This window comes from Parasteatoda tepidariorum, chromosome 5 (genome assembly GCF_982258835.1).
Source record: "Parasteatoda tepidariorum strain Cologne lab strain chromosome 5, Ptep-v5.0, whole genome shotgun sequence".
Classification (NCBI taxonomy): Eukaryota; Metazoa; Arthropoda; class Arachnida; order Araneae; family Theridiidae; genus Parasteatoda; species Parasteatoda tepidariorum.
Window position 1 is genome coordinate 122,737,246 of NC_141759.1, and position 25,556 is coordinate 122,762,801.

Here is a 25,556-nt window from a genome sequence, read left to right on the forward strand (position 1 = left end):
TTCACTAATTTTATTTTTCTGCAATTGCCAAGGGTTCTTAGGACACACAAAAATTAACAGTAATTCAATTGGAGTAAACACTTTCTGCTGAGAAAATTTTTTATGCTATTGAAGTTTTCGTTTAACTTAAAACGTTAAATGACAAATGAAATTTTTTGAAAATGTATAATTATTCCATTTGAGATTTATCATTATGCTTTTATGATGGATTAAAGTTGCAAATAGAATTTCTATGCTTGGCCTAAAATAAAGGAATAGAATGTGGTGTTTGTGGTAGGATAAGAAGAAATGTTTCATTCAATTACAAGAAATCTTCATTTGTTAAATAATCACACAAGTAAACTCTTAATGCATACTTTTCCATTTATTTCAAAAACAAATTGTCACAATTGGGGAAGCATAATTCTTTTTTGGCAATGTATTTTTTCTATTGCTGCTTAAAAACTCTTCATAAATTTATATTATTTACTGAACGTTGAAATTATAAATGTTTCAGTTTTTTTAAATTTGAAAGTATTGCCCAAACGGGGTGATGTAGTTACTTTACATACATTGTAATGGTATACCGGGCAAATGTATGCCAGGCAATGGCACTTGATCTTTAAAAATAAACATCATTGAAGGATATCTTGAGCAAATGTTTGTCCAAACCATTTAAAGAAATTTATTTTTAATTGTTTTAAGTAGAGGGGCGCAACATACGACCTGTACAGTCGTAGGTATAGCCTGTGGCAGCAATCTAAACATAATTTTAAAAAATAAATAAGGGCCCATGTCAAAGAGTTCTTGGGTTCGATCCCAGTCGGCCGAAGACTCCCCATGTAGTAAATGGTTATTGATGCACGTTAAATCTGTCGAATCACAAAATCCTTCATGTTCCCTTTACAAATCATACTTCATCCTTTACAAATCTGGGGGTATTGATCCAAGAGTTTCCTTGTCTTCTGGATTGGTTCGAAATTACGAGGCTATGGAGTTGAAGATTAGTAGTCGTAAACCCCAAAAACTGGGTCGGATGTTCTACGACGGATTAAAAATAAAATGAAATTGCGCAATCAAGTTTTTAATGTATTAAACCTCAACCAATGTAGTTTCTCAATGGTTAATGCAACGGATTCACGCATAGTTTTGTAAATCCCAACATTTTGATTCGACATTATTATTGACGCTCTTCGTGTGTGGTGATTTCGTCGAAATGACTTTTAGATAATTATTGCTACCCATTTTCACGTAGTTTCTGAAATCGCAATTTTTTTTTCAGGAAATCGAAATACGAGTATGTTCTAACGTCTTGAAAGTTATGAGACGCTTTATTTGTGCAAACTTCATCGTAAATCTAAATGACTTTTGATCATTCTTTCGGCAGTTATTACTTCGCATTTCATCGTGGTTTTTAAAATCGCGATATTTTTAGAACATTATTATGAATTGCGAGTAATGATTCGCTCATTGAGCTAACCATTTTTTGAAGTGATTTATTTTTGACGATTTTATCGCAAATCAAATAATTTATGAATCGTTATTTCGGCAATTATAACTGCGATACATTTCAACAAGGTTTCGAAAGTTCTAATATTTTTTATGCGAATCCCGTGTATACATTACTTTTTGACGCTAGTTATACCGATTTCATCGTAAATGTAAATAGATTTTAATAGTTTTTTCGGTAGTTATAGCTATTAAAATCCCTTTATATTTACGATGGGACCCTGCGCTTTTCCCCACGGTTCAAAAAGTCCTGATATCTTTATTACTATATTTTCACGGCATGCGAGTTTTGAGTCGCGCATTAAATTAATCACGTGTCAGTGTCGATCTCAACGCAAATATAAGTATTTTTTTGAACGTTTATTTTTTGGCAGTCACAATTTAAAAGTCACACATCGTAATTCGTGTTCACGCAATCTAAAAATCGCATTTCGTATTAACATTAACGAGATTTAAAAATCATCTATCGCGATTCGTATTCATGAGATTTAAAATCGCAAATCGTGATTCATATTTTGGCATTTAAAAATCATACGTTATTACTCTTCGCGCAATTTAAAAATCATACACCGCGATTTATATTCACGTGATTTAAAAACCACATATCGCTATTCATATTCACACGTTTCAAAAATTATACATTGTGAGTCTTCTCGCAATTTCAAAATCACATATCTCGATTAGTATTCTCGCAATTTGAAAATCTGGAAAGGAAGATTCCTCATATGGGACAAATCCCCAAACTAATTAAGTTATGTGCCCTAAATTTAATACTAAACCACAACAGCTTCTGTATAAATTAATGTTCCAGGTTAAGGAGCAGTCTTTAAACAAAATCATTAAATTTTCATTTAATAACCCGAAAAAGTTATCACATGATCAAGTAGATCAAACTATCACAATGTTTTAAAATTTTGCAAATTGTGGAATATGCCAATAAGAAAATTTTTTAACCATTTTACATCATTTATAATTATATGCTGAGAAATTATTTGTATATCATTAAATTTTAACTGTAAAAAATGTAATCAATTTAAGTATCATAAAGCAATGTAAATTTTAATTTATTGCTAGTACATGTGGATTAATTGCTAATAGTGTTATGTTTAAAAAGTATGGGTCATAAAGTATTGTAAGTATCTTATAATTTTTTTTATTTATTAAGGAAATAGTTCCTTCAAAATTAATGTTTTCTTTCTTTTCCTTTCTCAGCCCTTTGCCCCTTTCTCAGCCAAAAATAAATCTTTCAAAGTTTAAGTATATTCCTTAATAAATGTTGAATCTTATTTAAGCTGCAAGGGTTTTAATTTTAATCATTTTTAACCCTATGAACTTTCTTTAAATCAAAGTATTTAATTTTCATTAATGTTAATAACTGGAATATTTATTTTCTTTAATTCAATTCACTGAACAAATTTTTTATGTTAAAATTTATTATTAAATGGACTTTAGTATTATATAATGTGATTAAAACAAAGATGAATTTTCCCATTGTTTTTAATTATTTTAATTAATCTGAATTTTTTTCCTGATAAATTGATTCTGATTGTATTTTATTTTCTAAGTTATCAGTTTTGAAGTTTTTTATTTTAAAGGTTTAAAAATATTTAATTTTATGCCAACGTATTACAAGGTTAACTCATAAGATTAATTTAGTGCCTTGAACAATGTTTATATAGTAATCACTACTTACAATTACTAAACATGTTTATCTAAGTACTTTGGCTTGCGGCCCTTCACTCAAAAAGGTTGTGCACCCCTACTAATATAATTTGAAGATGCTCATTTGTTATAAAATAAATTGAGTGAGGATGTATTTTTGGCTAATTATTTATCAAACTTTTTTCATGCATTAGTTTAAAGTAATCTAAACGTTCCATCTTTGAATTATAACTAAGATTTTCAAGATTAAAAATTTCGCTCGCTTCAAACGACATATTACAGTAGGGAACCGATTATCCGGAACGATCGGGACCATCGCTATTCCGGATAACTGATTTTTCCGGTTTTCTGAATCGCTACAAAAAGCCGTTTTTTCTATTGTTAAACTCAACTAAAAAAAATATATTACGAAATAATCTTAAAAAGAAGAAAAAACGATGAAATAATACAGTAATGATTATTTCTAAAAAGATGGTATGGTAAACATCTTTCAAAAAAGAAAGAAAAATCCTAAAATCTTATGAGGAAAAAAAATTTTTTTTTTAAATTGCGGGAAAATTTACCGAATTTCGTTCCGGTTTTTTGGTTTTCCGGTTTTCCGGTTTTCTGATTTCCGGATAACGGGTTCTGTACTGTAATAGGAAATAACAGTCGACATGTTTCAAGTGCTCAAAACAGGTGCCCGTATTCAAGACAAGCCAAACGTGAATGAAAAGAAACATAAGTTTAAAATAAAACAAAAAGTTGTTCACGAAAAAGGGAAAAAATAAAGGTGAGAAGCAAAACTGGAAAAAACCACAGTACCCGAAAGAGATAAAAGATCCACAGAACAAGAAAAACCACAGTGACCATGAGAGACAAATCAAGGTAAAATGCATTTCCACTCGTTATGGAGAAGTTGTGAGGATCTAATATCGTTGAGAGGGGAATAAGCATTTATTTGAATAAAATAAGATTCCAAGGCATCAAGATGAGCTTATGCGGCAGTGATGGAAATAATTTCGACATCGTTAAAAATTGAATTTGCGCCCATAATTCCAACAATTTGCAGCAATAAATGATGTTTTGATAGCAGACAATCATGTTTCTTTAAGTCTAAATTTTAAAGCGCGTCTAGTTTATCCGGTATAGCCAATGTCTCACTGACAATGAATGGAGTAAATGCCACAACGATCATTAAAGCTAATAGGCTTGGTTTTTTTTGCAGCAATAAATGATATAATTACAATGATAATTACAAATAATAATATAATAACAAAATGATATGATAGCAATAATGATATAATAACAAAATTTGGTTTTGTTAAAAGGCCTAAAAAGGACTTTAAAACCAAAACAGAAGAGTATATTAGCAATTTTATAACGAGCGGGAGAATAAGAAATGATCCACGCGTAAGGATTTGAGGAAGAGGGACGTTTGAGTCTAGTTAGTTTAGTCAAGATGAATCAACTATCGAAGCGATTGAATGCACTGTCAACATCAAACGAGCCGAAGATGCAAGTTCGGAGTAAATTTAGAAGGTTGTAAATGTGTGCAAAACGGAAGTATGGAATGTAGAAATGTTATGACAATTAGGGTGAATAAAATTAATATGAGGTGGTAAAAAGACGGCTATACGCTTATGATAAACAGGGGTGTAAAAATGATCAGGGTATCTTTTTCTTTTTCTCTCTTTTGACTTCTGTGTATTTTTTTTTACTTATGTATCTTCCTGTTATTCATTCCATTTTTCATAAGCAGCTCTTCGTTTTATAATTCAAATCCCTTTCGTTTCCTCCGATTCACATCTGGCAAGTTTTGAAAATGGGCGCCTGTTTTTGAGCGTTTGAAACATGTATACTGTTATTCCTTGTTTGAATATTTTTTGAAGCGAACAAAGTTTTTAATCGGGTTATATTTTGCCGCTTTAGTTTCCTGAAATTATTTATTTAATGTAACAAAAATGTTTATATTTTCAATAGGCAATGATAAAAATTTACGTTTAATTTTTAAAATGAAAAATAAGTACAAAATTCTGGGACTAAAAATAAAACCATGCGTGTATAATTCAACTCTAATTTATTAAATCAATCAATTTGTTGCCCAATGCAAAAATTACATGCAAAGCATAAATATAAATATTGAATTGATGCAAATATTTGCTTACCACCAAATGATACAATTCATTTTAAATGTTTAGTATCGAACAAGATGTCACAATTTATTTTTAAAAAAAGATAAATTAATCAATGTAAAATGCGAATAAAAACTATTGCAAGTAAATATTAAAACGCATGATTAAAATTTTTTTATTATATTATGTATTTAATATTCATATTATTAATATATTTTAATTGATAGAACTGGTTTGTTTACGCTAAATAACTACGAATAATGAAAATTTTTGCAATCTTTTAAGAAGGCGCTAGAGCAAGACTGTTTCATTTTTTTATATGAATGCTGATTATGAAACAATTGTGTTTTTATAATTTTTCTTTTCGGGGGGGGGGGGAAGGAAAGTTTCATAAGATTGTAATGCTGGGAGCTAACTGTTTTATGAACTAAAACTTATTAAACTTTCTAATTAGATATTATATCTGGATAATAGTTCGTTCACCAGGAGTTGGCAGTTGACTCCGCCTTCATCACGTGGTATCCGACGATACTATTTCTCTAACTTTGGGAGAAGAAAGTGAGCAATCCTGACCAAGCTTGCTATTTGGCAATCGTGTGACAAAATATTTATTTAGCAATCTTTAATTGCATTTTTTTAACATTAAATATTTCATAAATGTCATGATATTTTTCTCTTTTGAGTCTATAGTTTGTCCTTTTTGAGGCATTTTGCTGTAATATATTTCATTAGAGTAACGAACGGTAGAATTGCAGATGATGAAGCGAAGTAAGTGACTGAAAAAGAATTCACTGTTTACGTTTAGCGTGCATTAAGGGTTGTCTCAATTCCAAGCGCGGAGACTTTTCTCATCTTACTCCCGCACCAAAATGAACTCTGCGTTAAAGGAGGTGGGGCCAAGTGCCATCTACTGGTGAACGAACTATAGCTGCGCCCTCTTTTTGTGGGCCCTGGTAAAATTATCAAACTTAGACCGGACCGAAGAAGGTTGATGAACACTGTTGCATACTAGTAAATTGGTATTGAATAATCGTAGTGCTACATTACTCTTACACCAGAATGTTATTTTGGATCGAATTCTATCAATGGATATCACTGAATGATTCATTGCTGCTTTTATGAGAGGCCGGGAGCGCTGTATTAAGATAACCATATTTTGAGCGCTGCTTATGAGAGATGTTTTAACATCATGGTAGTGTGCTTGATCGCTCCTCGGTTGCTTATACCAGTGTGTGCAGCGACACGTTGTGTGTGATCGAGACTGGGTAGCAACAGCGCGAGGAAGATAATGTCGCAATCACAAAAAGAATCACAAATCACAATCGTGAAAATCGATTATTGCATGAAATATTATTCAGGATGGTGCTTTTGTTTCGCACCGTACTTTCAGCGTTTACGTTTGTGACGGTTTTCGTCCTATAATAATAATGCAGAAAGAAGTTTGAGAATTTGTTTATTTCTTTGACTAAATTATTCGACACACTATAAGATTCTGCCGCATCTTTTCTTTCTTTTCGGCCTCAATTCGACCCCTGACTCAATTTTCTTTTTTATGCGTCGTTCGCTAACTTCAGAAACCTTCAATCTTCGTGATATTTTGTGATTTGAAAATATTTTAGCATTCACGAGGGCCTTTACTTTAACTTTTTTACATGGTGAAAGATCGCCTTTTTTTTCAAGAGTGACTTTATTTTATTTTATATCCGTCGTTGAACAGCAGACCTAATTTTGGGTTTACCACTACTAACGTTTAACTCCGTAACCTTGTAATTGTGAACCCAATCCAGAAGACAAGGAAACTCCTGAATCAGAACCTCCAGAGGTATTGATTTGTTATGGGAACATGGAGGACTTTGCGACTCCATAGAGATAACGTGCATCAGTCACCATTTACAGCACGAGGAATCTTCGGCCTGCGGGGATCGAACCCACAAACTCTTGGACGTGGGCCCAGTGCCCTACCAACAGACTATCTCGACCTTTTTTTTTTCTTTATATGTGATTTTATCCGTCGTTGAACAGCCAACCCAGAAGACAAGGAAACTCCTGTATCAGAACCCCCAGAGGTATTGATTTGTTAAGGGAACATTAAGGACTTTGCGACTCGACAGATTTAAAGTGCATCAGTCACCATTTACTACACAAGGGAGTGTCTTCGGCCAGCAGGGATCGAACCCACGAACTCTTGTACGTGGGCTCAGTGCCCTACTATCCCGGGCTATCCCGGCCCTCTTTACACGAGATTGAAGTTTTTCAATTGATTATTTAAACACTGCACACGAAATAAGCAAATAACTGCGTATTACAAAACTGTAAAACATATAAGTTCAGCACATAAAGTCACAGAAACACGTCCGCAACTGACGCACGCGACTGAAACCGGTTTGCACTTGTTTACGGTCGTGTTTCAATCGGTTAACATTGTAATGCAATAAATTGAAAATAAATATAAATAGGAAGTATATAAAGATTTCCTGAATAAAATCTCATCACATGTAAATTTAAATATATAATTATTGCATACAAACTGGTGCAAAACATGTCACTATTAAAACACTGCAGTGCTTCTAATAATTTGGTCAGGGACTGTAACTTTAAGAAAGGAATTAACATTATTAACAAGCATTATTACAGGCTTAAACTGGAGAGAGCACCGAGCACCGCAAAGGAATAAGTTAATAAATTAAAAAACAATTTTTTTTGTTTTGTTTAAAAGCTTAAAAGTAGATAAGAATGTAACTTGTAAATTATAAATTTTCATTATTCATTTCATATTTTAGAGCTCTCATTTCAGTGTGAAAACTAATTTGCTGTTTTATTAGCAATCAATATATTTCATTTATGACAATTTCCTTTCATATACATTTATTTAAAACTAGCCAGTTATGGCGGCCAGCAGTCCGCCACGCTATGTTTCTTGGGCCCTAGCACTGCTAATAGAGACACGATCCTCTTCCAATCTTCTTTGACCTTCCTCAGGTGTTTCTCGGGCCCTAGCACTGCTAGTTGAGACACGATCCTCTTCTAATCTTCTTTGACGTTTCTCTGATACTTCTTGGGCTCTAGAATTGCTTGTCGAAATTCGGTCATGTTCCATCCTTCTTTGACGTTCCACAGACGTTTCTTGGGCCCTTCTTCTTCTTTGAGAATCTCTTAATATCTTTTTCTTTGACAAAATACAAAGTTTTTTGGAAGGCTGTTTTACCATGTCAGTAATCGGGTTTTTAAGAAGTCAACGAATACTTTAGAACAACAATTACTACGAAAGCAAATCATAAAACTTCAATATATAAATCTAAGTGCTTACCTGCAAACTGAAACTTTCTGAAGTAACTAATTACATTTAATAAAAACTGTTAAAATATAGAATAGAAAAACCAAAGAGATCCAAGGTAAGTGTGATCGTTCCTTCAAAAGCAATTAAATTCCTCTTTTATATACAAGTATTATATAGCTACAACGCTTAAGAAAAAAAACTAAAATACTAAATACATGAAAAGAACACGAAAACGAATTAATTTTTTATGGTATCAATTTCTATTTCTATATAATTTTTTATGGTATCAATTTCTATTTCTATATAATTTTTTATGGTATCAATTTCTATTTCTATATAATTTTTTATGGTATCAATTTCTATTTCTATATAATTTTTTATGGTATCAATTTCTATTTCTATATCGCTACAAAAATTATCGTCTTCGCTTAAGAAAAAAAAAATAGAGTGTGGAAAGAAGAAAAAAAACTTATTATAACAATTATGAACAGCAACAAATATTTAGTATTGAGTATAGTAAAGTGCGGCGTGCTCTCTGCTTTCGCTTATAGCCCTGCGTTTCAATAGGTGAGGCTTAATTTAGCCTATCAAGATTTATTTGAGCTCTGAGGCTCTTCTTCAAATGCCAACAAGTTTTGGTTTAAATTTACTTTTGTAATCGAGTGACAATGACAAAATTTATTTCAGCAACAAATATATCAAAGCGAAGCGTTCTATTTACGTGTCGAATATGTTGCCACATTTTTAATACAAAAGTTAAACTTTTCTCCACTTTGATAAATGTAAACTAATGCGAACCTTACAATTAAATTATTAATTCCTTCGTATATTATTGGTTTAAGTTGTCGAAAATTAATATTTCAATTGTAAGGTTCGCATTAGCATACATTTATAAGAGTGGAGAAAAGTATATGCATTTTTTAATAGTTTTTTGAATATGGCTCTTTGAAGACGAAAAAGCATAGATTTTCTTACAAAATGACTGATAACTAAAAAACTAATCCAAATTTTTGAAAAAGAAAAAAAATACTTCATTATGTCAAAACACAATTATGTGCCGAGTTTCGTGCCTGGGCGAGGCTTCTGGGGCGATATATTGTGATTACAGACACACACACAGCCGCGTTTATTATTATGTATAGATAATGAATTTATTTTGAAATTAATTAAATGCGTAGTTAGAGTGTAACTCCTTGTATAAATAAAGAATAAAGACTTTTTCTACCTAGAATAATTTATATTTAAGAATGTTTTCACAACTAAATTAATTTACTTTTCATTCGACAAGTTGGTTCTCTGTCTTTGTCATTCTTTAACAGGGTGCGCAGCTTTTTTGAAAAGTGCTTAAAGGGGCTTATTTTAAATTTGGGTTTTTTAAAAATGTGGCCCTAAATGTGCTTTTTAATTCTTGGTTTGTAAAAAGGTGCTTAATTTTCTATCTTTTAAAAAAAAAATTTTTCTCGATTGTCGTTCTAAATTACAAAAAAATGCATGATATTCACAATTTTCTCTGCAATATTTATCAGAAACTAGGTATTTTATTATGATTATGTAAAGTCTTTGAAAATGTTTTTAAATTTTATTGATTTTATGTTTATAAATTAAGAATTTAAAACGATAGAAAAAGAGTAATTTTTATTCCTGCACAGATCCTAACTATGATTTTTTTTTTTTTGGAAAGTGATTAAAAATATTTTTCGTGTGCTTAAAAGGTGCTTGTTTTTTGGTGGAAATTCTGGCTACGCACGCAGTTTAATGTTTTGAGAAAAAAATAACTGGCTAAGTAAGCTAATTTATTCAGTAATTATAGTTTGAAATGAATAAATAATAAACTTTTTTAATTATTAGTACTATTAAGAATTTTAGTTAAATAATATTAAAAATTATTTATGCATTTTGTCAGATTTTTGATTGTTAAATACGAAAACAGTTTTAAAAGGTAAAAAATAATAATTGGAATAAAAAATTCTTACGTTTAATTTATACCTTGTTAAACAAAATCTGATATTTATTAACCATGATAAAATGCCTCAATGTTTCGCCCGGAGTCGCTTAAGACCTTAAGTATGTCTCTTAGTGTCGTAATATGTTTAAAATATTTAAGTTTTTATTACCATGTGAAAATGATCAAAAGATTCTTTCTTAGATTCCTTTCGTGTTTTTAGCACGTCAGAATATGATCAGCACTCAATTTCATCATTACATCACATCGAAATTTCTGAATTAAATGAACTTACCCATTTCTGAAAAAAATTAGTTGCTTAAGTAAATTTGAAATTGTAATGAATTCTGCGATGAAGTTGGTACAATGAAAAAAAAAGCGATTACTTAAATGCGGTATTTTGAGTATAAAAGACCGAAAGAAAAAATTTTTCAATAAAAGGGTTGTAAAAGCAAAATAAAAACGATATGGTTTTTCGATTAAAATTTCACGCAGTGAGAGTGTAATTTGATAAATATAGAGTGTGTGTTTTATAATATCTTATATAATGTCTTAATCAAAGAATCGGAATTTGAAAAACACATAGGGGGTTACGTCTGGTCTAAATTTTTCTCAACCCTGGAGGGAGTCATTACATGTCCTGCATTTTTGATTGTACTATTTATACTGCTGTTTGTTTGTTTGTTTCTTTTTTTTTGAACTATGGTTTTGCTAAAGCAAATGTTTCTCTTATAGGAAAGAGTTATAATGCCAATTGAGCTAGTACAACAAAATACAGGTAACATTATAATTCTCTTGTCTTTTCAATATTGAAATCTTCACATGTTTTGTCCAAAAATTTAAATTTTTTAATACCTGTTGCTACCTGTTTCGTTTGCTGGATTTTTCTTTCTTTCAAAAATGCAACACAAATGGAAAACTTAAATATGAATATGAATCTTGTATAAACATGAATTTATGGTAATCTATTAATATATATATATATATATATATATATATATATATATATATATATATATATATATATATATATATATATATATATATATATATATATATATAATATTAATGGATTACCATAAATAATTTTTGATCTAACGATTAGATCTTCACGTTCTAGGGCTCAATCTGAATGGTTCGAAGGGGTTATATCATATGTGTTTATTAATTTGTGCAAATGATATTTTAAGTTACGAAATCAGTCACAAAAGCGTACTCTTTCTCTGAATAAACATATCATTTTCTTGGCGGATTCGAATAGGAGGTAGCCGCAATCTGAGAAATAAGGTTTTAGTGGTTAGAAGAGGAGAGTGGTGAATATGGACCCCTTAATATTAATTTTACTTTTTGCGTATTTCATTATAGCTTGAACTTTTAAAGCGATTTGAAATATTTTTCACACAAAGCTTCACATGTTCAAGTTTTGTTTCATATTGAATCCCACTGATTAATATAAATCTGATCAAAATGAATCCCTTGATTAATATGAATCGGATTAATATGAATCCCTTGATTGAAATGACAGCTAATCGGAATATTTCGGTTTTAATAGTTTATGAAATTATTACTGATTCGAAAAAAATGGTATTTTTTATTTTTATCATTAAATATTTACTTCTCGGGTATATCTTAGAGTAGATATTTAATATTTTTGATAGGTACCTATGTTGTAATCACATAATTTTTTCATGTGTCGAGTAACTCGTTTGGGGGGGGGGGAGAGGAAGTAAGAGCTTAATGATATTAATTATTTATTTACAACAATATTTACAGATATCATAATCGCACAGGCTCACTTGCGCGCACCTCTACGCTTTCTTACATTTGCAAAACAGACACAACAGTTGCGGCGCTGCGCCACCTGCCGGACGTTAAGGGGAAGATTTTAATATTCGGGCATCCTGATGATACAATTGCCCTCAATTGACACTTACTTAACAAAAGATACATACATCGATTATTACATAATAGATATAGACAATTAACATTTTTTTTTCATACTTAATACACATTTATTTTTTTTATTTTTTGAAATATGAATGAATAAAAATTTTAAAGTTCTATTACAGTTCTTTTTTTGTCTTGCTTAATAGTTCTGTTTTTTTTTTAATTGTTCCAAAAAGAAAAGTCTTTCAACTGTTCAATACTAAAGTTCTTTTCTTAGAAGTAAAAAAAAAAACAAAAGTTCATATTACCTGTTTCCAATTTATAAGTTACCTGAGACCTCATCATCATCATCGTGTAACGGTGGTCGCCATGGCTTTAGTTGACTCACGTGGGACGTTGTACCTATTTCCCACTTTTTCTTCCAATTGGGTCACTCTGTACGTATCGTTGGGGAGGACTTCAGTCACAAGTAGAGGACCTCTGTACTTTGGCTGAGTCTTTGTTGGTTCTCCTGTTGCTTTTGCTGGACGTCGGACAACTACTATTTCTCCCGGTTCAAAAGTCATGGTTCGACACTTTTTCTTATCGTAGTATTCCTTCATTTTACGTTGTTTCTTTTCAATCACACTGGTTGCTTCTTTTTGAAGTTCCTTGGGATCAGTCCACTATTCTGCACTCTCGTCGGCAAGTTTTCGAAGGATACCATCAGTGAATCTTGGAGAATATCCATGCAAGATTTCAAAAGCCGTTTTATCAGTAGTTTTATTGACGGTGTTGTTTAAATTTCTTTCAGTTTCTTTGATTCGTAAATCCCAATCTTTATGACGTGGATCACTCATCGATGTTGTTATTGTGGATAGAATTGTTCTATTAGCCCGTTCTACCATTCCATTACCCTTGGGATGTTGGGTAGAATTCAATGTGTGATTTATTCCATTGTCGTGACAGTATTGTTGAAACTGATGTGACGTATAGCATGAACCTCTGTCACTAATAATCCGATCAGGCAGTCCAAAATCCTGAACGAAATTCTCCAGAGCTTTTAAAACGTGTTGAGAAGATGTGTTTTTAACTGGAGAGAGTCTGGTAAATCTTGTAAAATTATCTATGATAACGAGCAAATCCTGATTTCCTCTAGAACTCTTCACAAATGGGCCTAAATGGTCCATGTGTATTATTGAGAATGGTCTTTTTCCTGGCTTAATTGGATGTAAATGTCCCTGTTGCTTTCCCCCGGGAATTTTATTCACTAGACATTCAAAACACATGGATATGTGTTTTCTTAAATAACGCTTCATGTAGGGAAACCAATAAAGCTCTTTTTATTTTGTTGACAGTCCTGTCAAGAGAAAAATGTGCCATCAAATCATGAAATTTAACAGCGGTACTTTTTCTCATACTTTTTGGGATCACGTTGAGTAGTTTTTCCTTTCCTTTTTCTAGTATTCTTCGGTATAATCGATTTCTCTTGAAAATATAATTACTTATTTTCTGTCTTTCTTCTACAGATCTTTCTCCTTCATCTTTCTTAAAAATGTCTATTAATGTCTTTAACTCCTTGTCAGTATGCTGGATAATTAAAATTTGCTCATCTTCGCTCAGTGTTAGACATACATTTCTCGTAGAGGCTTGTCATGGTGTCTTCTGGGTCTGAGATAGGAGCTCTGCTCAAAGCATCTACGTGGGTCATTTTAATGCCTGGTTTGTGGCGAACTTCAAAATTGTACTCTTGTACTAGAATACTCCATCGTGCGATTTGGGGATTACTTGGCATTCATGTCGATTAATGCTTGACAATCTGTCACAACTGTAAAATTGATACCTAACAAAAACTGTCTGAGTCTTTCTAGTGTCCAAACTATGGCCATCAACTCCAATTTACTTGAATGGTAATTCCTTTCCGGTTCAGTAGTCTTCTTGCTGACACAGTAAACTAGGTGCCACTTATCATCGCTTCCCAACTGAAGTGACATTCCTGCGATGCCGTCTGCGCTTGCATCAGTATGAACTTCGGTTTTAGCTTCGGCATTGTAAAGTGCCAAAATTGGTTGTCGTGAGAGTTCATTTTTCAATTTTTCGAAAGATTTCTTTTTCTTTTCGTTCCACTTAAATTCTTCATTCTTTTTAGTTAATTCGGTTAAGGGCTTAGCTTTTATGGCGTAATTCTGATTAAACCTTCTAAAAAAACTTGTTAAACCAAGAAAACGTCTAACCTCATGCACATTTTTAGGTTCGGGAAACTTGGAAATTACCTCAACCATTCTGGAGCCCGGTGTTATCCCATCTTTATTAACAATAAATCCCAGAAATTCAACTTCATTTTTTGCAAACACACACTTTAATGTCAAATTTGCTTCCCGTAATGCCTCAAATACCTTAATTAATTTATTTAGCATTTCTTCCCACGTTATAGCATGAACAAGAATGTCGTCAAGATAACATAAAACATCCTTGTTACATAAACATCCTAACACGCGATACATTAAACGTTGGGATTCTGCTGGAGCATTGGTAAGACCAAATATCATTCTTTCAAATTGTCCGGTTTCATCTGGAGTGATAAACGCGGTTTTTAATTTCGCTTCTTCGGTTAATTGAAGCTGTAAATAACCGTGAGCCAAATCTAAAACTGAAAACAGACTACAATCGTGTAGTTGTTCCAATAAGTCATCGATTTTTGGAAGGGGAAATTTATCTTTTATCGTTTGATTATTTAATTTTCTGTAATCAATAACTAACCGATTTTCACCTGTCTTTTTACGCACTAAAAGTACAGGACTCGAATATGGTGAACGCGTTTCTGTTACAATACCGTTTTCTTTCCATTCGTTTACGATTTCTTTAATTGCTTTTCTTTCGATTGCATTCGTTTTATATGGTTTCATGCATACGGGCTTTAATCCCTCAATTTCCTTAATATCCATTTTTATTAAATTTGTACAACCTAACTCCGAAATGTTTAATGCGAAACAGTCTCTAAATTTATTCAAAAGCTTAACGATATCCTGTCGTTGCTGTTCCGTTAATTTTTCATTAAATTTTATTTCATCTAAAGTTATGGGTTTTTGTTCTACATCTACTGGATTAACACTAAAATATTCTAATGATGGATTATCCTCAAGTAAATTACAATTACTTACATTTAGCACTTCTTTCACTAAATCCGCCTTACCAATGATTTGATTTTTCTTTAATGTTATTTCTTTATTTCCGATATTAATGATTGGTACAATCGTCTAACCCTCCCTTACTTCTAGTAAAGAATCGAAATTACTTTCATTTCCTTGAATCAAAATTAACCCATTATTTACTACTTCAGTTTTTGCGCTGTTGTTTATTATTTTCGTAGTTTCTTGCGTTTTCAACTTAACACAAGGCATACTTTGATACAATTTAATTTAATGAATGGGTAATCTTTTTCATAACCGATATGCAAGGTATCGCCGACTCTAGCATATGCGAAATCTAAAAATGTCCTCCCGATAATTAGATCAACGTGTTGCGCTACGTCCGGGACGATCAAAACAGAAATATCTTTTTCCCAATACATCCTCAATTTTAATATCTAACATCACTGCTCCCATGCTCTGCGAAGCAGAGTTTGTTTTGTTTCCGAAGCCATAAAGATCCTTTTTACACGGCGTTATTCGCTCCCACACCCGCACTTGCTTAGCCGCAGATTCTTTCAATAAACAAGAAGAGGCGCCGGTGGGTGTGCGTATTGACAAAACATACCGTAGATTGTAAACGTGGCGATTGCAGGTGGAGTTGGCGATGGATTACGCGTAAATGTGGTGGGAGAACGAAATTACATTAACCTAAGCAGTGTAATTCGATATTTTCTTCTTCTCCTCGACTAGCCATTATGAATAAAAATAACTCATTAATTCCTTTTAGCAGAGAAAATAAAAAAGAAAATAACACCTTTTTATTGTCAGGTTCACTTTACAAATACACTGTATTCATATTTTATTAAGCGCTATAATTTATATTTTATAAAACGATCTAGTTTTTTGATAAAACAGATTCAATTTTTCAATTTTTTTTACAAGAATTGTGTTTGCGAAGAAATAAAAATAATTTATTAATGAACCAATCACAAAAAATAACGTAACATTTTAATACTATGTTTTATTGAAACGCTATTTTGAAGAATTAATTCTATTTAACTTTTATTGTAAGAAAACATAACCTGTTTTATTTTAGTGATATTTTCTATGAAATCAATATTCTCTATAAAAGAATAATGTAAGCTTTTTTATAAAGATTATTTTTTTAGAAATAAACAAAGACATATTATTTACTAGAAAAAAAATAGAGTATTCAAAAATGTTATCACGCTTTAAAGTAATAGTTTCTTGTAAACGAAATAATCAATATTTTTAAAATAAAGTTTGAAAGCGTTTGTTTCATTACTAGAAGCATTCATTATAAAAAAAATATATATTAAATTACTTTTTTGCATAATTTTATGAAATAACTTTTTTTTGGAATGAGATGAGATTTTAAACTTGGTGAAAAATTGATTCAATTCCTTAATATATATAAAAGTCGGTAAATACTTCATTCATTATGGAGGTCATAGATAACTTGATACCTTTTCAATATAAGAATAATAAATGCAATTAATAGAAAATGCACAATTTTAAAAATATATTTTATTTACACGCATTGCGTACAGGTCATAATGCAACTATCATACGTAACATAAATTTATAGATTCCTAAATACTGTTATATGAGTTTGGTAATTAAAAATATAATTAAAAAATAACATAATTAAAAAAAATTTCAACCTTCAATTAAATACTTCCTGTTGTCATATATTAATAATAATTATAATTTTTAGCAACTTTTTTGGGCACAAATTTTTAATTCTCGAACTTAATACTATCTTTTATATGAAAATATCAGAAAATTTATAAAAGAAAAACCATATTTTAAAATTGAGACATTGGCGACAGCAGAGGTTAGATGTATGTGCTGAGTTTAAATAAATTACATGTTATAAAACTCACATTTAAGATTTAGATCAATTTTTTATCAGGTCATAAGAGTGTTTTTTAATAAATAAATGTAGTGATTGTTTGATTTACAATTGTAAGGTCCTGGGTGTTTAATGTTAAGTTATACATTTCTTTAGAAATAATATTTGAAATATGCAAAGCAGGGCGGCATTCATTTCAACTTAAAAATCATCAACTTAACTTTCAATAACTATAGATAAATAAAAAACAAAAGTTTGATAAAAACTTTAAAAGAAATACTTTTAGAAAAATTCTTTCTAGATAATATTTAAAAAAAACACAATCGCTTCGTCTAATGCCCTTACTTCAACCTCCTTCGAGTTATGCTTACTTTATAAATTTAATCTCAACTTTATTTTTCTTTTCACTTTTAAACTGTAAAAGACTTTTTCTCCATTTGTAAATTATGAAAAAAGTTATTAATCTGATTGCGTAAACAGTTAATTTATTAAAATTGAACATTCTCAATTAATTCCTTTTAATAGTCATTTATATTATTAATAATAATTATTTGCACAAAATTATAATAGAGGAAAGTTTGATTAGAAATTTAAAAGTTCTTGCAACAATAATTAGGGAATTTCTATTGACAAATTCAAGTAATTTTTTTTCCGGAACAAAATACATTTTTATTTAAAATGGAACGGTACTGACTTAACATTTATACGATAAAACACTCTCTAATCGCTAACACCGATGACAGGAAAAAAATTTCGTTTTTTTTTTTCTTTTCCACAAAAAGTTTAGAACTTAAAATGTTGTTCTTTCATTATAAAGCAATAGCATAATATTCTCGTATTATGTAAAACTTGATAACGAAGTTACTTAGCTACCGTTTTACAGTTATAAAATGAAATGATTATTGAATTCTACTTGCATTTTAAAATGTCAATGTATCCATCGTTCAATGAATTTTACGATTATTTTTATAAAACTGTGTATAATGAACATTTCAACAAAAAAAATTAGTACAAAATAGCTGCTAATAATTCTCTTAAACATTTATAAATATTATACATTTATAAATTTCAGCTTTTCGCATTATTGCTAAATAACATCTACGTCGAAAAATATTTAAGGAATTCCATAATAACTGAAAATTAAATAAAATTTAAAAAAAATTGTAAATGGTTATCGAGCAGAACCATTAAGTTTAATTAATGAATATAGAATTAGTAACAAAGTCACTGCTGAACAATAATTTTTTTTTTAATCTTTTAAGTAAACAAACTTTATTGTAATAATCATTTCATTATTAAGGATTAGAGGTTATTGTGAAATTATTAATTTTAATAAGTGGATGAGTAGGTAAAGAAGTTCACTACTCGAAATACGCGTATACATTTTGTAGTGATTGGCTCACCGCTAGAGGGCGAGTTAATCACTAACCCAATTAAAGATTTCAGAAGAGAGATTAAGAGGAGCCGGCGCGTAGGCTGGTCTTTCCTCGATAAGAGAATATTTTTATAATTCTATGTTGGCCGCTGAGGGCCCTTATTATATACTCATAATTGTTTTGTTTATCGTTTTAAATTTTAATAAATATTGTTTTGTTGTGTTACATTGGATATATTTCAAAAACAATAGTGCACATGACATTGAAAGTTATGAAAATACAGAAGGGGGCTATGGAGGTAATAATATATAATTTTTTTTATCTTAGTTTTATTACGATCTTCTAAAAAACGCTAATAAACACAATTATGTTAACAAATACAAACGATTATGTCGGAGCTATAACAAAAAAATACGCTTTATATTTCATTTAATGCAGAAGAATCTAATGAAGATCAGCTTATTTGAAACTCTGAAATGTGACACCCATATATAACTTGGTGAATGATAGATACGTGATACCGAAAACAAAACAAAAACATAAGCACACAGTTGTTTGGCGATTTGCGAGACGCTCCTTCAACGCCGATAGATATTTTCGCCAACCCCTTTACAATCTACGGTATGTTTTGTCAATACGCCGCCGGCGTCAAGAATACAGCTGACGATGTGTTTATTAATTGTAGCACTCCTCAAAATATTTATCGGCGCAGGCGAAATATTCAGGGTCACTCGCACTTAAATTAACTTCCTTTTTATTCTTATTAATGCAGTTCTTTCTGCTATGCCCTTTTAATCCACATAAATTACAGGGATACGGACAATCTTTTGAGATATGCCCAAAATTATTACAAGAAAAACATTTTGGTTCACGTTTTACATTACAAATTTTTGAATTAAACGATTTATTGCTATCATATTTAAACGGACTCTCCTTTTCAAAAGATTTATGGCTCATCGCATTTCTGTTTTCAAATTTATTATCGTATCTATTTGAGTTGGGGAAGTTTGATACCCGCGAATAATTTTTGTAATCATCGTATTGACCTACAGATTTAGTACTTTTTTCACTGTTTATTTTTAATCCGGAACGCACACTATCGTATTCGTCTAATTTAGTGGCTAACTCGCTCGCGTTTACGTAATTAGGCCATGAATCAATAAAATGCTCTCGCATTAAACCTGGGACGCGTTTTTTCAATTGGTCCGTTATTATTAGTTCTTTTAATGAATCTAAATCATTTATTTTTAACCCTGACAACCACTCATTAAAAAAGTTACGTGTTTCGAAAACATAATCTGACCATGTACTTTTTGAATCTTTAACGTGACTAACAAACTTTTGACGAAATTTTTCTGGACTTGACTTAAAACGTTTTAGCAATAATTTTTTAACGAATGCGTAATTACTAGCCTCTTCCTCAGATTCTCTAGCAATTAATTGAGTTATTTCGAGGGGTAACAATCCTAATAGGTGAAAAACATAATCGCCTTCTTCTAGCCCTACTCGTTTTGCCTGTCTCTCAAATAATATTAAAAATGACGAAATCTCGGATTCCTTTACATCGAATTTTTGCATTAGATTTCGAAAATCAATAGTCTTTATATTTGATTCTGGCACCGTAGTATTACCTTCATTTGACGTTTGGCATACAATTTTATTTTCGTTTTGCAATTGCAGTTTTTGCAACTCAAAATTTCTCTGTTTCTCACGGTCTTCGATTTCCTTAAGCTTAAGTCGTTCCTCTATCTCGCGTTGTTTTGCACGTTCTTGTACTTCCAATTCTCTAACTTTTTCTCGTTCTTGCAATTCTAATTGTTTTAATTTTTCCTGTTCTTGAAACTCTAACAGTTTTTATTTTTCTTTACTTTCATTTTCTTCGCGTTGGATTCTTTCTTCAATTATCCGCTCTAAAATTTGTTTAACGAATGTTTCCTCATAATTTTTACTTTTTGTGATAATATTCTTAATTTCTATTACCACTGCATTGGGTGGTACAGTTTCACCTATTTCGCTAGCCAGTTCAATCAAATCATTTTTTCTGCCTTTTCCCAGAAAAGACATTTTGATAGTTTATAGAAATACGTTAAACTTTCTTAAAATACTTTTTACTTTCTTAAAATACGTTTTACTTCCTTAAAATACGTAATACTTTCATAAAATACTTTTCACTTTTTTTAAAATACGTTTGACTTCCATAAAATACTTTTTACTTTCTTAAAATACGTAGTACTTTCTTTAATTCATAATACCGACTCATGCATAATTTTAAAATCAAGAAAGACATACCTTGAGTTTACGTTAGGTTCTTTCACGGGGTTTTCATCCCACTTCTGATTTTTGTTGTAATCACATCATTTTTTCATGTGTCGAGTAACTCGTTTGGGGGGGGGGGAGTAAGAAGATAATAATATTAATTATTTATTTAAAACAATATTTACAGATATCATAATTGCACAGGCTCATTTGCGCGCACCTCTACGCTTTCTTACATTTGCAAAACAAAACAGACACAACAGTTGCGGCGCTGCGCCATCTGCCGGACGTTAAGGGGAAGATTTTAATAGATGTGTGGTATTTCTTTAAGCAGCGGAAACAGCGAAATTGATCTTTTAGCGTTTTTTTTTTTTCTTCGATGGTCAGAGAACAATCTTTCGATTCGTGATTTTTGGAATTACAAAACAAACAAAATATGTTGTTAGATGCCGAAACTAATGCAGAGGAAGATGAGAACTTTCGATTATAATTATGTTTACTGTGGCTTTCCGAACGTTGCTGTGTTTCAAAATGAACACTTTGTTTTTTAGAACTATTAGACAACACATGTGAGGCTTCTCTACATTCTACCTCTTTTCTAATAAATGAAATTAGTTCATCAATGTCAAAATCTACACTTGATTTTCTATTTTTATTATAATCTAAATTTAAATCCTCTGGTAGCTTTTGTAAAATAACAGGACAGAGTAAATTACCATAGCTACCTTTTGTTATATTCATTGATTGCAAACTGTGAATGTGGATTTCACATTCGTCATAGAACTTACGTAGAGCTTTAATATCATATGAATTTCTTACAGAATTAATTGATAAAATTTTATTCATATGACTACTAATAATTAAATCTTGCCTACCAAATCTTTCGGTAAGCAACTCCAACTAGAAGAATCATAATTACTTTCAGTTAATGAGAATTCAGAAATTGCACTCAAAGCAATTCCCCCTAAATACATCTTAAGATAATTAAATTTATAAATTTTTTTAAGACTCTCATTACTATGTATAGCTATGTTGTAGCTATTCCAGAAATTGTGCCACTCACAAGCATCACCAAAATATTTGTTTATCTCCAATTTAGGTAATTTAACGTTAGCAACATGCGAGATATTTCCATAAGTTATATTTTCTTGTAAATTATTATTACCACTATTAACCGTTACTTCCTGTCTTGTAGTCTGGCATTTCAGTAAATATCTTTCAATTTTGCCTTTATAAGCCACTACTCGATCTTGATACTCTTGACTTTGTATAATTTCACTCTCTAATTCATCGCTTTTATCAAAATAATTTTCAATTTTCAAATCAAGATCCTTTAAAGTTCCGTTTTTTTCAACTAACTGATTTAGTGAATCATACAAGGTCTCATCAGGAAGTATTTCTAATAACAATTTGTCAATTTTATTTATTAATTTTGTAATCAGCTGTCTGATTACAACCCGTTTGGACTTTAATTTTTCAAAATCATCCATTATAAACAGCTCGCACGTTACTATAATAAATACAATACAATTAATACAATAAAATATCAAAATAAATTACCGACTTAAGGGAGACCAAAACAAAACAAATGTTAACTCATATTTCATGCAGGTGGCCTATTTTTCGGCCGGTGTAGCACCATAACTCGAATTCAACAATAATTACACAAATTGAAATGATTCAAATTATTTTATTCCACTGTGGTTCAGTAGGTTAAATCTAAACTGAAACTTAAGAAGTGCAGAAAAAAAATAATAAAAAAAATTGTTTGTGCTCAGCTCCATCTGGTATTATAAATCCTCAACAAGTATAGACGTCTTAAAGATATCTATGATAGACGTAATATGGCTAATACAAGCGGTGGGCTTTAGCAGACATCTACGAAACAACCATCAAGAAACGTATCTTAGAAACGTATTCTCGTAGTCGAAATTTAGACGTGGATTGAACCGAAATTAATAGCTTGATGAATGTACACATTTAATTACCACCATTTACATTTATTTATAATTTATACATAATGTGTTTTAGTTAAATTTGGCATCTATTATTTATGATGCGTACTGCAAAAACAAACAATATAAAGAAAAGCAATTCTAAAATTAAGAATGATAATTAATGTTGCTAATTACAATTTAAAAACTGAAAAATTTAATATTGCTTTTAAATATTGATCAATATTAAGACAGTATAAGCCCTCGACTAACCTGCTGAAAAATATAGTGGCCACAACAGTTTTTTGTAAACATTTGATAAATTAAAGCAAAGGATTACAGGATACAGTCGTACTTTCTGATGAGCTTACATGTCTGCACATCTGCAACTATAAATAAATAAAGGCTTGTGTGCACATTTCAAAAGAACACCCATTGGCCATTAAAGGACAAGAAACTAGAGATGGAATCCAACCCACTAACTTAATACTTCAGATTATTTATCAGGTTAAACGTGAAGACGCATGAAGTATTGCCATGATTTATTCATTCGTACATACATATATGCAGGCTGGTGCGCTCAATACAAAGTAATATTTCTTTTGAACTCCAAAAAATCAGATGGTACAGAATAAGGAAGCACGGACCCAAAGATTATGTCTAGATTTGAACCCAATATTTCGATTTCCACTCGGCTAATCATTTTTTCAAGTAATAATTTTTATGTCAACATTTTTTAAGTAAGCATTTTTTGAGTAAACATTTTGCTTAATCACTTTTTACGTAAACACCCTTTACGTAATCACTTTTACGTAATAATTTTTTACTTAATCATTTTTCATGTAATCACTCTCTTGCTTTCACTATCTTGCGTTTTTGCGTTCGAGCATCCACCAAGACTAGGTTACAACGAAAATGTTAGAAATTTTTTTTTAAATGTCTGAATTTTTTTTCCCAAAACAAAATTAAAAAAAAAATCGTTAATCTTTCCACCCAAAAAATATGACCAAAAGGAGTTTTAGCTTATTTTGACCTAGAAAACACGATTAAATTTTTACTCTAAACAATAGCCTTTTTTTAATAGTTATTCCATCCGCTAAAAAAATACGGAAATAGTATTTAATTTTATTTTTAACCAAGAAACTACGAATTAGAATTTTCCCTTAGATTTTTTAGAAAATTGTTAACCAACCAATTTTTTTGTTAACCTATCAGACAAAAATCAAAAATTTATTGAGAATTTAATCCATCTCTTTTGAGTTACCCTCTTTCTAACTGTTCTTGCGAATTTTCGAACTTGTGAGCTTTGAAATACTTATTATATATTGTATATTGTAATACTTATTATATACTATATATTATTATATATTATTATATATTATATTTGATTTCTGATTGTTTTTCTTGCAATTTTAGATTTATTTTTGTAAGAGAGAAGAGAAAAATTCTGTAATGGCAACTAAAATTCGACTATTTGCAATTAAGGTCGATGCGAGATAACTATGTCTACTATTTTAACAAAAAATAACTATAAATTACAATTAACAGAAAAAAGGACAACTTTAAAAGAAATATTAATTTAAAGAAAATATTATTGCCAATATTGCGACATAATATCTATTAAACAAATTTGTATAAAATATCAGATTTTAAAAAAATAAAAATCATATGAAATGGCTAAGTAGCAATGGATAAATTCATAAAAAATGCACGGAAACGGATGTTAATTTGTATTAAAAGTTTCGTGAGCAATATCAAAAATTGATTATTAAGTTTTTTAATCGCGTGTCAAAATATCATATATTAGAATCTTATATTAAAAAAACCCGAAGCAGAACTGAACAAAGATCAGTAAACGACGTCGATTCATTAGTGAATGCCGCAAATAAAATGCGTCAGAATGTGCTTGCTCTATAATTCGAAATTCAGGTGTCTTAATCTCGTACAAAAAAAGTGAAAAACTAAGAGGAAATGTATTCCCATTGGAATAGTCGCTAAATTAAGCGTGTTAAAATGGGATTATTTTATAACTCGGAATTCGAGTATCGTAATACGTTGAAAATAGTGGAGTTTCAAAAAACAGGGTCGGAAAAAAAAGAGATTAAGACAACGTAGGTTTACGATCGAAACTTGATTTTCACACGTCAATATGTGATCATTCAAATTCAAAATTTGCGTTTCGTAATAATATCGCATCGAAATATCGGAAATTAAACTAAATATTGCAGAAATGGCCAACAACAACTAAGGACATTGGAAAACGTCGTTGATGGAATAACTATATTGAGGGTCAAAAAAAGGGATTACTTGAAAGGGACACTCCGACCTTGAACCAATTTTTGGTAATGGCCCAAAATAAGTACAAAAAAAATTTTTGGTTTTGCAATGAAACTGTCTCGTAAAAGAAAGTGATAAATCAAATTCAAAATTCGATTATCATTACATTATATTCAAAATGTTGAAATTTCATAAGCCACATTGAAAAAACGATCAAAAATCCGCATGGATTTCTTGGGAATCTGTGTGAATACAGATTATTTTTCTTATATTGTGTGCATATATATATATATATACAATGTGAGGGTAATAGAACAAAAATGTGCAAGCACAAAACGCATACAATCCATTGCCGTA

General features: G+C 30.6%; 1 long non-coding RNA gene across 8 annotated transcripts in view; it reads left to right on the plus strand.

The window, feature by feature from the left end:
- LOC139424883 (uncharacterized) overlaps nucleotides 1–25,556 on the plus strand; it is a 180,160-nt gene that overhangs the window by 89,457 nt on the left and 65,147 nt on the right. For all 8 annotated transcript variants that reach the window (XR_015434258.1, XR_015434262.1, XR_015434263.1 and 5 more), the window contains one exon: nucleotides 11,219–11,261. This is a non-coding gene — a long non-coding RNA (uncharacterized LOC139424883). The remainder of the gene's footprint in view (nucleotides 1–11,218; nucleotides 11,262–25,556) is intronic.